Here is a 12,379-nt window from a genome sequence, read left to right as displayed (position 1 = left end):
TCATCATGCTATTGAGAAATCTCAATAGTAAATGAGTCTTGTAATGTACACATTTATTATCAAAGATTACAACCTAACATTATCGAAGCTGAAGTATTAACCGGACCTGCAGAGGGAGAGGTTGTTCTGATTCCAAGAACTGATTTGTCCCCATCTGACACTGGTCTCCCATTTAAATAAAGTCGACGACAGTTTCCTGTGATGCCAGCATTTGCAATGACCATTAATAAATCACAAGGACAAACTCTAGACAGAGTAGGAATATTCCTACCTGAGCCCATTTTCGCACATGGTCAATTATATGTTGCTTTCTCTCAAGTTCACAGAGCATGTGATGTTAACGTTAAAGTTATAAATACTTTATCCCAAGGGAAATTAGTCAAGCACTCAAAGTGTTTTTACTCTTAATGTAGTATACAGGGAGATATTAGAATAAGTTTAGTCACTTTATCGTTCATTATTTGCATCAGTGTTGTTTTTATATCATGAGTTTGTTGTTGTTATATCATTTTATTGTTTATTTATTAATAAAATTATGTATTATTTTCATATACATTGTACTCATTTCCTGTTATCTCTCACACTTTTATTATAGAGAAAGGGCAAATAGCAAAATTAAAATATTTCCTCTAATTAATTCCCTTTCAATGTGCATGAATTTCGTGCACCAAGCCACTAGTTTTGCTATAATTGCCCATTTTTTGGGCTGAGAACCATGTGGCTCACAGAGGTGAAGACACTTGCCCAAAATCACACAGGTGTCTAGGACTCAAGTTCCGGCCTAGATTCTCCGACCCAGGGGCCTGCAAGTCTCCCCTGCTCTGTGTCCCTTCCCCACCCCAGGCCAAGGAGCAGCAGCTGGCCCTGCCTGAATGGCAGACAGAAGCCTGAGAAGGAAGCAAAGGACCTCTCACCCCTGAAGGTCTGCTGTCCCAGATCAAGACATGGAAAGTGTGTGTTAGGAGAGGAGGTTGGGGTAGGAGTGAGGAGTGGAGGTGATGCCACAGGAACTGAGCTTTGATTTCCCTCAAGGTGGCCAGGAAACATCGGTTCTGCTTGTCTGCCGTCTCCCAGCATCCCACGTGAGACTGGATCTGGGGGACCGGCTTGTGTGTTTGCTGGTACAGCCGGTCCGGCTCGGCTTCCTCCAAACCTGATTCTGCTTCTTAAGTGTGTCCCTTATGCACGCGAGGAGGTGAAATCCGCAGTTTGTTGGGTTGGGCTGCAAAAGTGCAGGTGGTTCCTTTGGTGCCACCAGCACAGCGTGGGCGGGGATGTAAATTGCGTAGGGCGGGGTCTCCGGGAGTCCCCAGGGCGGGGCAAGGGGCAATGGCGTTTCCAAGACTCCTCGCCTCTCCAGGACTCTGCCTCTGCGTTTCCGGGTCCCCGAGTGCAGGCGAGCGGCTCCCTGAGAACGCCACCCCTCCCACCCCGCGCATCGCAGCCCCACGACTTCTGCAAAGACCTGTTTTCCAGCAAGAAATCTAAGGATGATAAACACCCCAAGAAAGCCGACAACAGCACAAAAGCCCCCCCAGTGAATGCCAGGAAACCCCCACCAGCGAACGCCACCAGCCGCCCTCCACCGAACCCCGCCAACCCGCTGAATCCCACTAACCCCGCACCTCGGGGCGCCACGAAACCCTGACCACCCAGCTCCTCCCAGGGTCCCAGGTAGGAGAGCCGGGCACAGCCGGCACCAACCAGTCAGGAGCCTCGGAACTGGGGGCAGATGGGCGGGAGCGAGAGGAAGAACTGGGGAGCAGGGGTACCAGGGCCACAGGGACTTCCTTCTCCGGGCTGGGCTTTCACCTCCAGATGCCCCACTCAAGTCTCCTCGCGGGGCCCACCCATCTCCTTCACATTTTTTATGAGAGGGGCCCTAACTCCTCCCATCCCACCCCCAGTGAGAACAATAAAGAGAAATGGAATGTCTGTTGCTTCGGTGACGAATGTGGGCCCTGGACAGGAAGGGACCCTCCTGTCCTGCAAGGGAGAGAGGACCCTGGAGCTCCTGCTGGGGAAAAGGCCTGGCTTTAGGGGCTTCCCTGCCGGCTCCTGCAGCCCATCCACCTCACACACATACCCCACGGCCAGGAGAGGCAGAGCAGAGCAACAGAAGCCCATTCCAGCAACCGCAAAGGGGGGGCTTCAGCCAGACCCCCACCCCAAGTTTCTGCACAGCAGGGCGGCGCTATCTCCATGACGGGCCCGGGACCTCAGTGTTGGTACATGAACAAGGGGCAGCCCCTTAGTGTGTACAGCAGTGGTTCTCAACCCTCCTAATGCCGCGACCCTTTAATACAGTTCCTATTGTTGTGGTGACCCCCATTTTCATTGTTACAAATGGAACATAATTAAAGCATAGTTGCCGAACCGGTTTGGCTCAGTGGATAGAGCGTCGGCCTGCGGACTCAGGGGTCCCAGGTTCGATCCCGGTCAAGGGCATGTACCTTGCTTGCGGGCACATCCCCACTGGGGGGCGTGCAGGAGGCAGCTGATCGATCTCTCTCATCGATGTTTCTGGCTCTCTATCCCTCACCCTTCTTCTCTGTAAAAAATCAATAAAATATATTTAAAAAAAAATAAAGCATAGTGATTAATCACAAAAACAATATGTCATTATATATGTATTTTCCGATGGTCTTAGGCAACCCCTGTGAAAGGGTCGTTTGACCTCCAAAGGGGTCACGACCCACAGGTTGAGAACCGCTGGTGTAGAGCATAAGGTCCTGCCTTTGCCTCCTGAACCCTGCCAGTCCCTCTGGCAGCAAGCAGAGTAGGGGGAGGGGTGGGAGCCCAGCCAGGCCTGTTCCTGGGAAGCTGGTGAGAGGGTGGCGCTCTCCTCTGGAAGCTGGTGGCCATCAGAGAGGCCAGGGCAGGGGCAGATCCAACTCACAGGTGTGTCCTGGGCAGGATCCTAATTCTTGATGCTGAAGTGTCTACACCTCTCCCTACTCAGAACCCATCCTCTCAGCTGCAAAGAACATTCTGGGGCAGGACTTCAGGCTCCATCATCCAGACCCAAATTCTGATCTGCTGGAACCAACCCCCTCCCGGACACGCCCTTGGACTTAAGAATCAGCCTGAGACATGCATTTGCCTGGCAGCTGCTTCCTCTCCAGCCCTTTGCCTCTTAGGGCCTGGTTCCACTTTCAGGTCCTTTGCACGCACCAGACACAGCCAGACTGGAGGGGAAACATCATGTGGTGTCATGGCTGTGGGTCAGTGTGAGGAGCTGAGCCCAGGAAGGTGGGTCCACTCATCCACCAAGCCCACAGGCCCCATCCCTGCAGGCTGAGCATGTGAGGGGGGCAGGAGAAGCCATTCCAGGAACCAGGAAAGTTCTAATTCTCTCACTTCTCCCTCCCACCCCTACCCCCATGACTCTCCCTTATCCACAGGTGCTCCTAGCCCAGGAAAGGGATAGAGACAAGCCCAGTCACACACACACACACACACACACACACACACACACACACACACATGCTCCCTTCTGGGCCCTCCCAGAGCTGCAGTGTGGAATGGACAGGTAGCCCACTCCCTGGAACCTGAATTCCCCATGGCCCCCCTCCCGTCCCCTCCCCTCCCTCCTGAATGGCTCCTGCACCCAGGAGTTCACAACCTCTCAGGACAAGTTCTTCCCAAATTTCTGGTTCTTCAAGGATATTATTTCCTCTAGTCCCCTAAAGCCTGCCTTCCAGAGCCCCTCCCATGGGCCTCTCCCCACTCCTTCCACATCTGAAGAGCTTGTTATCTCGCTGTGGTCTTTCCACTTATTCGTGGAAACAGCCACTTGGCCCGTGGCTACATCGCAAGTCTGCCCCTTGCAAGCTCCCGTTTACCTGGGTCAAGGGCCCAGCTAAACGTTTCACCTGCATCATTTCATGTCATGCTCACTACAACCCTGTCATTCTGTCCATTTTACAGATGCAGAATCTGAGGCTCAGAGAGGTTATATCGCTGCCCAAAAGCACACAGACAGCAAGTGGCAGATTTCCTGTTTGAACACAGGCTCATCTGACTCTGACGCTGATGCTAGACCCTCTATTAGAATGCCGTCTGGGGCAGGACCTCGGACAAACTGGGGCACTTCTCAGCCTTGCTTTCCCCTCTGTCGGGTGAGGATGACAGTGACCATCCTCACAGGCTGGTTGTGAGGGTTAAGCAGCCCTGGCACACAGTAGGCTCCTTTCCCAACAATCTGCACATGACACCCTCTCCAGACCCTTCACAGTCCCCCTCGGGGGCCAGGCTTCTGCTGAGCCGCGTATCCCCTTACGTGCTCCCACGGACCATGCACAGTGACCGGCCCAGAGGAGGGCAGCTCTGGTGCCATCCTGCAGCCAGTGGCTGTCTTTGCTCCAGTCATTCCTCTGGGCTGGGCTGTCACGCTGCCCCCATGCCAAGGACACTAAACTATAGGGAAGAATGGGAGGGGGTCCATTTGGGCACAGGGCTGTTACTGGGCCAATGATCAGGAGAGTCTATAGGTGCTGAAATGGAAGATTCAGGCTCCAGCGCCACTTCACTGACTCGCTGAGTGACCCTGGGGGAGTCGCTGCCTCCCTCTGGGCCACACTTGCCCCTCCGTGAAGTGGAGCTGAGCTCAATGGCTCTGATGCCCCATAGATGGTCTGACCATTCCTAACACCCTTCTGTCCCTTCCCCTCCGTCCCCTCCCCCTTTCTCTCCTGCCTGTGGCTACTCCTGATGCACCAGGGTCCACAGAGACACGCAGAGAGAGGCAATGTCTTTGATCTGCTTTATTCAGCCTGTGGGAGTGGGGAGCAAGCTTTGGCCAGAGCCACGGGTGTGGAGGAGAGACCTGGGCCGGCACTGCCCTTGGAGAGGGAGGAGGCGGGGGTGGCTTACACGTCCATCTGGCTGAGCTCCCTGTGGGGAGAGGGCCGCACATGGCAGGGGGAGTGGGCAGTCCTCAGACCTCAGGAGGCCTCAGGCAAGCCCTGGGCCCCTGTTCTCCCCCCAAACCCCCAACTCACCTCCACCCCCATTTCAGCCCCAGGGAGCTGGCACACAGGGCAGGGAACCAAACCTACCTGGGGGCAACTTTGTCGGGGGCTCCCCACTCCAAGAAGTTCAGCGGCGTTTCTTCTTGGTCTCTTTTCCCGTATCTGGGAGGGGAGAGGCAGCTGGGGCAAGCGAGCACTGTGCCCAGGTGCCAGCCCAATGCCTCCTGCCTGCCCTTGGTACCATCCTCTAGGGGCACACGGGCCCAGGCCTGGTCAGTAGAGTGGTTCTGCTTTCCCAAGAATGTGGAAGGGGCAGGAGTCGGGACCGCTCCCCTCCCTCTGGTCCACACCTGGGCCTGGTCACCAGGTCGATGTATCTAAGGAACTCGGACGTATACTTGGCCAACTGCTGTGGTGTGGCATTTTTCCCTGGGTACTCTGGCTTCACTGGAGCCCCCGAGGCACCCAGCGGCAGCTGCAGCAACAGAGCCACACACGTGGACAGGAAGAGCAGGGAGAGGCAGTGGCGTGCAGCAGCCATCTGAGGAGCAAGGAGTGGGAGGGCATTGGAGACAGAACAGAGCCCACCCACCCAGCCCCTCGCCCATCACCTACTTCTCCAAGCCTGGGGACAAGAGGGCAAAGCAAAGAGCCGCTGGGACCTGACCACCCCACCCCTGGCCTAGGCACTGCCTCAGCAAATGTGGACAGCTCCTTCCGTAGCATTGCCGCAGCCAGAGCTCAGCCAGGACCTCAGCAAAGCAGAAAAAGGGAGCAGAGAAGGTGGGACATGGGGCAGGAGGCACAGATGCATGAAGTCCAGGCCCGATGGCTCTGAGTAGGCAGATGGGGGGGAGGGGCTGGAAGGAAGGGGTTGGTGGGAAGTGTGCTCCTGCGGTTCACTACCCACCGACCCCCCAGCCCCCGGCCGCCAGGGAGAGACATGCAGAATCAGAAGGTCACGGTCATACACACACACACACACACACACACACACACGGATCCCAATCACTCACAAGCTCAGAGGCACTCACACATTTGTGTTCACAGCCACCACCAACCACTCCCCACACACATTTGCAGTCCAGTCACGGACTGCTCTTCCAGGTGCGAGGTTTGTCCAGATGTAGAGCCAGACCCACACAGGACCTCAGGCCTCCAGAGGCCCCCCGTCCTGCCAACCATCAATTCTTCCCCCATCCCAGGCCCTAGACCCAGGGAGTCCCCCAGGCCTTGGGGCAGGCTGAGCCCACTTACCCTGAGTCCTGAGCAAGCGGGCCCTAGACCAAGCAGGTGCCTGCCTCCGGCTGGATGCGTCCCCTGCTCTCCTTCTTGCCCCTTTATAGTCCTCAGCCCCCAGAGTCCCCGCCTTCTGTCAACCCCTCTCCCTCCCCAGCCCTCACACCCTCCTCCCTGTGGTCACCCTGGTACCTGCAAGGCCAGCCAGCTCACTGGGGCCAGGGACAGGGCGGGACAGGGCAGTGCTGTGAGGGCCAGACTTGGCAGTGGAACGGGTAGAAGTGAACTACAGTGAGTCTCCTGTGGGCCCCCATCTGCCATTGGGCACCAAGAGCAGGCTTGGTCCAAGGAGGACGGCGTTCTGGGCCCTCAGGGTGAATGAAAGGTCCTGGTGGCAGCACCCCTTCCCAAGGATTAGCCTGAAGCATCAATAGAATTCTTTCAGGGCAGAAGATTGAGGCTGGGGTTCTGAGATCAGGGGTGAGGGATGAGACTCGGGACTCCCTTCCCAGTCTGTTCTTAGAACAAGGTGGGAATGGGGGAGGTGCCTGAGGTAACTAGGAAATATGAAAAGGAGTGGGGGCCCAGGTAAGGAGAAACCCACTCTCTGGCTGGTGTGTAGGATGCAAATTAGAACGATGTGCCTGGGTTCAGGAGAACTGGGGGTGTCAGTTTCTGGAGCCACCTCAGAGCTGCATTCCAGGGGGCTGAGTGATAAAAATCACCATCATTTGTAAAACCTTGCATTTTCCAGAGTGCTCCCAGTTCAATCACCTCACTGAGTTCCTATGAAACAGTAACCTCCATCTTTTTGGTGTAAAACTGCTGTTTAAGTGTGACCCTGCTATCTTGGCTTCTGCACAGACCTGCTTGCTTTAACAATAGGGTAGTTACCTCAGTTTCCAGATTGAGACCTAGAAACTCACATAAATCACCCCATTATGTTGCCAGCCCCAATCACAAAGGTTATCTTCTGTGCCTCAGGACCAGAACCACAAAAGATTGCTTCCCATTGGTCCAGCGGCTCCAGGAACTGAGATTGTAGATGACCTTTAGAGATTATTAACTTTGCTCAATCCTGCTTCTGTCCAATCTGCTTTCGCAAGTTAGCGCCACATTCCAACGTCTAGCAGGATGTGGTTTTTACCTTTATAAGCTCGGTACAGTAGTCACTCGGGGCTGCGAGATTCGCCGGCATTTGAATAAATGACTCCTTAATGCAACTTCTTGACTTGGGGTGTCCTTTGTGGGAATCACGGGGTACATTATAACACCTACAACAACCCATTTTACAGATTCAGAAACTAAGGCTCAGAGCCATTAAGTCTGACATAACTGGTCAGTGGTAGATTCAGGGTTTGAAGTAAAGTCTAACTCCAAAACCTGGACTCTCTTTTTCTAAGTGGGGCTGTCAACATCCTATCTAATAAAAGACAAAGATTGAAATTAACCATAACTCCACTATGCTTCCCATTGGCTAAACAGGGCGATATGCAAATTAACTGCCAACTAAGATGGCGGTTAACCGCCAACAACGATGCCGGCTAATTTGCATACTGCAGGCAGGGCAGGACAGCGCCATCCTGCCTGCCCTGCCGCCATCCAGGCCTGCTATCTGTGACCCGGGCGGCAGGTGTCCAGTATGGGACCCGACCCAGGGCTGGCAGGCGGGACCGCGGCAATCTGCCACCGGCCACGCCCCCAACCACCCTTCCAGGGGAAATCCGGGGCTGGTGAGCACTAAAGCACCGATCCGCCATCGGCCACACCCACAAATGGCCCTCCCACGGGGATCCGGGGCTGGAGGGGCTAATGCACCAATCAGACACCAGCTGTGCCCCCAACCAGCCCTCCTGCGTTCGACCCAGGCGGCTGGGACAGCGTGGCTCCTCTGTCATCCCAGCTTCCTCATGACAGTTTTGGAAACTGACAGCAGGGAGGAGGAAGTCCCACCCCCACAGAATCATCCAGAATCAGCCGTTTGTCACACAGCTCTCAGTGGCCTGACAGGCAGGACTCTCATTCACCTGCATCTCAGACCGTGTCAGTAGACAGGTAGGACTATGTCCAAAGAAAAACGGTTGATACAAGGTAGCTCTGCAGCCGAAAGGTGACGGCGTTATCGACAGAAAATGTCTGCTGAGCAACATGCGTCTGATCCTGAAAGAAGGCGGCGTCTGCAACAGAATGTATCCGAAGAGCAGCTACTGGACAAACGTCGCTCTGAAGCCGAAAAACAGGCGTCTTCGACAGAAAATGTCCAAAGACAAACGTGCCTTTGAATTTGAAAGAAGGCGGTGGCGATGACAGACTATGTCTAGAGAACAGTCAACAAGTACTACCAATACCGGTAGGAACTGCCTTCTCAGCGAAAATGGAGTACATGAGGATGCAATTCTCCAACATAGTTGTGGTGGAGTGACTGTTCGATGTGAATTTTGCCCATCCCTAAAATTCTCGGATGAAAAACCATCTGATGGGAAATTTACTCGATGTTGTAGCAAAGGGAAAGTCTGTCCAAATGATATACATTTCCCAGATTACCCGTATATTTAAAAAGATTAATGACAGCCCTATCTGGTTTGGCTCAGTGGATAGAGCGTCGGCCTGCGGATTGAGGGGTCCCGGGTTCGGTTCTAGTCAAGGGCATGTACCTTGGTTGCAGGCACATCCCCAGTGGGGAGTGTGCGGGAAGCAGCTGATCGATGTTCCTCTCTCATCCGATGTTTCTGACTCTCTATCCCTCTCCCTTCCTCTCTGTAAAAAATCAATAAAAAATATTTTAAAAAAAGATTAATGACAAACGAAGATTCTGACAGTAAAAATTTTATGGAAAATATTCGATCCATAAATAGTTCTTTTGCTTTTGCTGCCATGGGTGCTAATATTGCATGGCCATCAGGATATGGGCCATACTGTTTTAGAATACACGGCAAGTTTATCACCGTACTGGAACTTTATACCCCTCGGATGGTGTTTCTCCGAAGTTTGCTCAACTCTATATTTTGGATACAGCTGAAGCTACAAGTAAAAGATTAGCAATGTCAGAAAACCAGGGCTGCTCAGAAAGACTCATGATCAACATCAACAATCTCATGCATGAAATCAATGAATTAACAAAATCGAACAAGATGCTACAAGAGGTAGAAAAGGAAGCCCAATCTGAAGCAGCAGCAAAAGGTATTGCTCCCACGTAGGTATCAATGGCAATTAAGTACGATCGGAACAGTGACCCACGTAGATATAATTCTCCCTGTGTAACCGAGGTTGCTGTCATATTCAGAAACGAAGATGGAGAACCTCTTTTTGAAAGGGACTTGCTCATTCATTGTAAACCAGATCCCAAGAATCCAAATGCCACTAAAATGAAACAAATCAATATCCTGTTTCCTACATTAGATGCAATGACATATCCTATTCTTTTCCCACATGGTGACAAAGGCTGGGGAACAGATATTGCATTAAGACTCAGAGACAACAGTGTAGTCGACAATAACACTAGACCAAATGTAAGGACACGAGTCACCCAAATGCAGTATTATGGATTTCATCTCTCTGTGAGGGACACGTTCAATCCTATTTTAAATGCAGGAAAATTAACTCAACAGTTTATTGTGGATTCGTATTCAAAAATGGAGGCCAATCAGATAAATTTCTTTAAGGCAAACCAATCTAAGTTGAGAGTTGAAAAATATAGTGGTTTGATGGATTATCTCAAATCTAGATCTGAAAATGACAATGTGCCGATTGGTAAAATGATAATACTTCCATCATCTTTTGAGGGTAGTCCCAGAAATATGCAGCAGCGATATCAGGATGCTATGGCAATTGTAACAAAGTATGGCAAGCTCGATTTATGCATAACCATGACATGCAACCCCAAATGGGCAGATATTACAAACAATTTACAACACTGGCAAAAAGTTGAAAACAGACCTGACTTGGTAGCCAGAGTTTTTAATATGAAGCTGAACGCTCTTTTAAATGATATATGTAAATTCCATTTATTTGGCAAAGTAATAGCTAAGATTCATGTCATTGAATTTCAGAAACGCGGACTGCCTCAGGCTCACATATTATTGATATTAGATAATGAGTCCAAATTACGTTCAGAAGATGACATTGACCATATAGTTAAGGCAGAAATTCCAGATGAGAACCAGTGTCCTCGACTTTTTCAAATTGTCAACTCAAATATGATACATGGACCATGTGGAATGCAAAATCCAAGTAGTCCATGTATGGAAAATGGAAAATGTTCAAAGGGATATCCAAAAGAATTTCAAAATGCCACCATTGGAAATTTCTTAATAGTATTGCTCCTTCGGGAATGCCGTGTCATAAATTAAAATTGAAAGTGGGTGCAATCATCATGCTATTGAGAAATCTCAATAGTAAATGGGGTCTTTGTAATGGTACCAGATTTATTATCAAAAGATTACAACCTAACATTATCGAAGCTGAAGTATTAACCGGATCTGCAGAGGGAGAGGTTGATCTGATTCCAAGAACTGATTTGTCCCCATCTGACACTGGTCTCCCATTTAAATTAAGTCAACGACAGTTTCCTGTGATGCCAGCATTTGCAATGACTATGAATAAATCACAAGGACAAACTCTAGACAGAGTAGGAATATTCCTACCTGAACCCGTTTTCGCACATGGTCAATTATATGTTGCTTTCTCTCAAGTTCACAGAGCGTGTGATGTTAAAGTTAAAGTTATGAATACTTTATCCCAAGGGAAATTAGTCAAGCACTCAAAGTGTTTTTACTCTTAATGTGGTATACAGGGAGATGTTAGAATAAGTTTAGTCACTTTATCATTCATTATTTGCATCAGTGTTGTTTTTATATCATGAGTTTATTGTTGTTATATCATTTTATTGTTTATTTATTAATAAAATTATGTATTCTTTTCATATACATTGTACTCATTTCCTTTTCTCTCTCACACTTTTATTATAGAGAAAGGGCAAATAGCAATATTAAAATACTTCCTCTAATTAATTCCCTTTCAATGTGCATGAATTTCGTGCACCAAGCCACTAGTTTTGCTATAATTGCCCATTTTTTGGGCTGAAAACCATGTGGCTCACAGAGGTGAAGACACTTGTCCAAAATCACATAGGTGTCTAGGACTCAAGTTCCGGCCTAGATTCTCCGCCCCAGGGGCCTGCAAGTCTCCCCTGCTGTGTGTCCCTTCCCCACCCCAGGCCAAGGAGCAGCAGCTGGCCCTGCCTGAATGGCAGACAGAGCCTGAGAAGAAGCAAAGGACCTCTCACCCTGAAGGTCTGCTGTCCCAGATCAAGACATGGAAAGTGTGTGTTAGGAGAGGAGGTTGGGGTAGGAGGAGTGAGGAGTGGAGGTGATGCCACAGGAACTGAGCTTTGATTTCCCTCAAGGTGGCCAGGAAACATGGGTTCTGCTTGTCTGCAGTCTCCCAGCATCCCAGGTGAGACTGGATCTGGGGGACCTGCTTGTGTGTTTGCTGGTACAGCCGGTCCGGCTCCGGCTTCCTCCAAACCTGATTCTGCTTCTTGAGTGTGTCCCTTATGCATGGGAGGAGGTGAAATCTGCAGTTTGTTGGGTGGGCTGCAAAAGTGCAGGTGGTTCCTTTGGTGCCACCAGCACAGCGTGGGCGGGGATGTAAATTGCGTAGGGCGGGGTCTCCGGGAGTCCCCAGGGCGGGGCAAGGGGCAATGGCGGCTCCAAGACTCCTCGCCTCCCCAGGACTCTGCCTCTGCGTTTCCGGGTCCCCGAGTGCAGGCGAGCAGCTCCCTGAGAACGCCACCCCTCCCACCCCGCGCATCGCAGCCCCACGGCTTCTGCAAAGACCTGTTTTCCAGCTTGAAATCTAAGGACGCCAAGAAATCTAAGGATGCTAAACACCCCAAGAAAGCCGACAACAGCACAAAAGCCCCCCCAGTGAACGCCAGGAAACCCCCACCAGCAAACGCCACCAGCCTCCCTCCACCGAACCCCGCGACCCCGCTGAATCCCACTAACCCCGCACCTCGGGGCGCCACGAAACCCTGACCACCCAGCTCCTCCCAGGGCCCCAGGTAGGAGAGCCGGGCACAGCCGGCACCAACCAGTCAGGAGCCTCGGAACTGGGGGCAGATGGGCGGGAGCGAGAGGAAGACTGGGGAGCAGGGGTACCAGGGC

This window comes from Myotis lucifugus, unplaced genomic scaffold, assembly GCF_000147115.1.
Source record: "Myotis lucifugus unplaced genomic scaffold, Myoluc2.0 scaffold_100, whole genome shotgun sequence".
NCBI lineage: Eukaryota > Metazoa > Chordata > Mammalia > Chiroptera > Vespertilionidae > Myotis > Myotis lucifugus.
Note: the sequence above shows the minus strand (reverse complement) of the source record.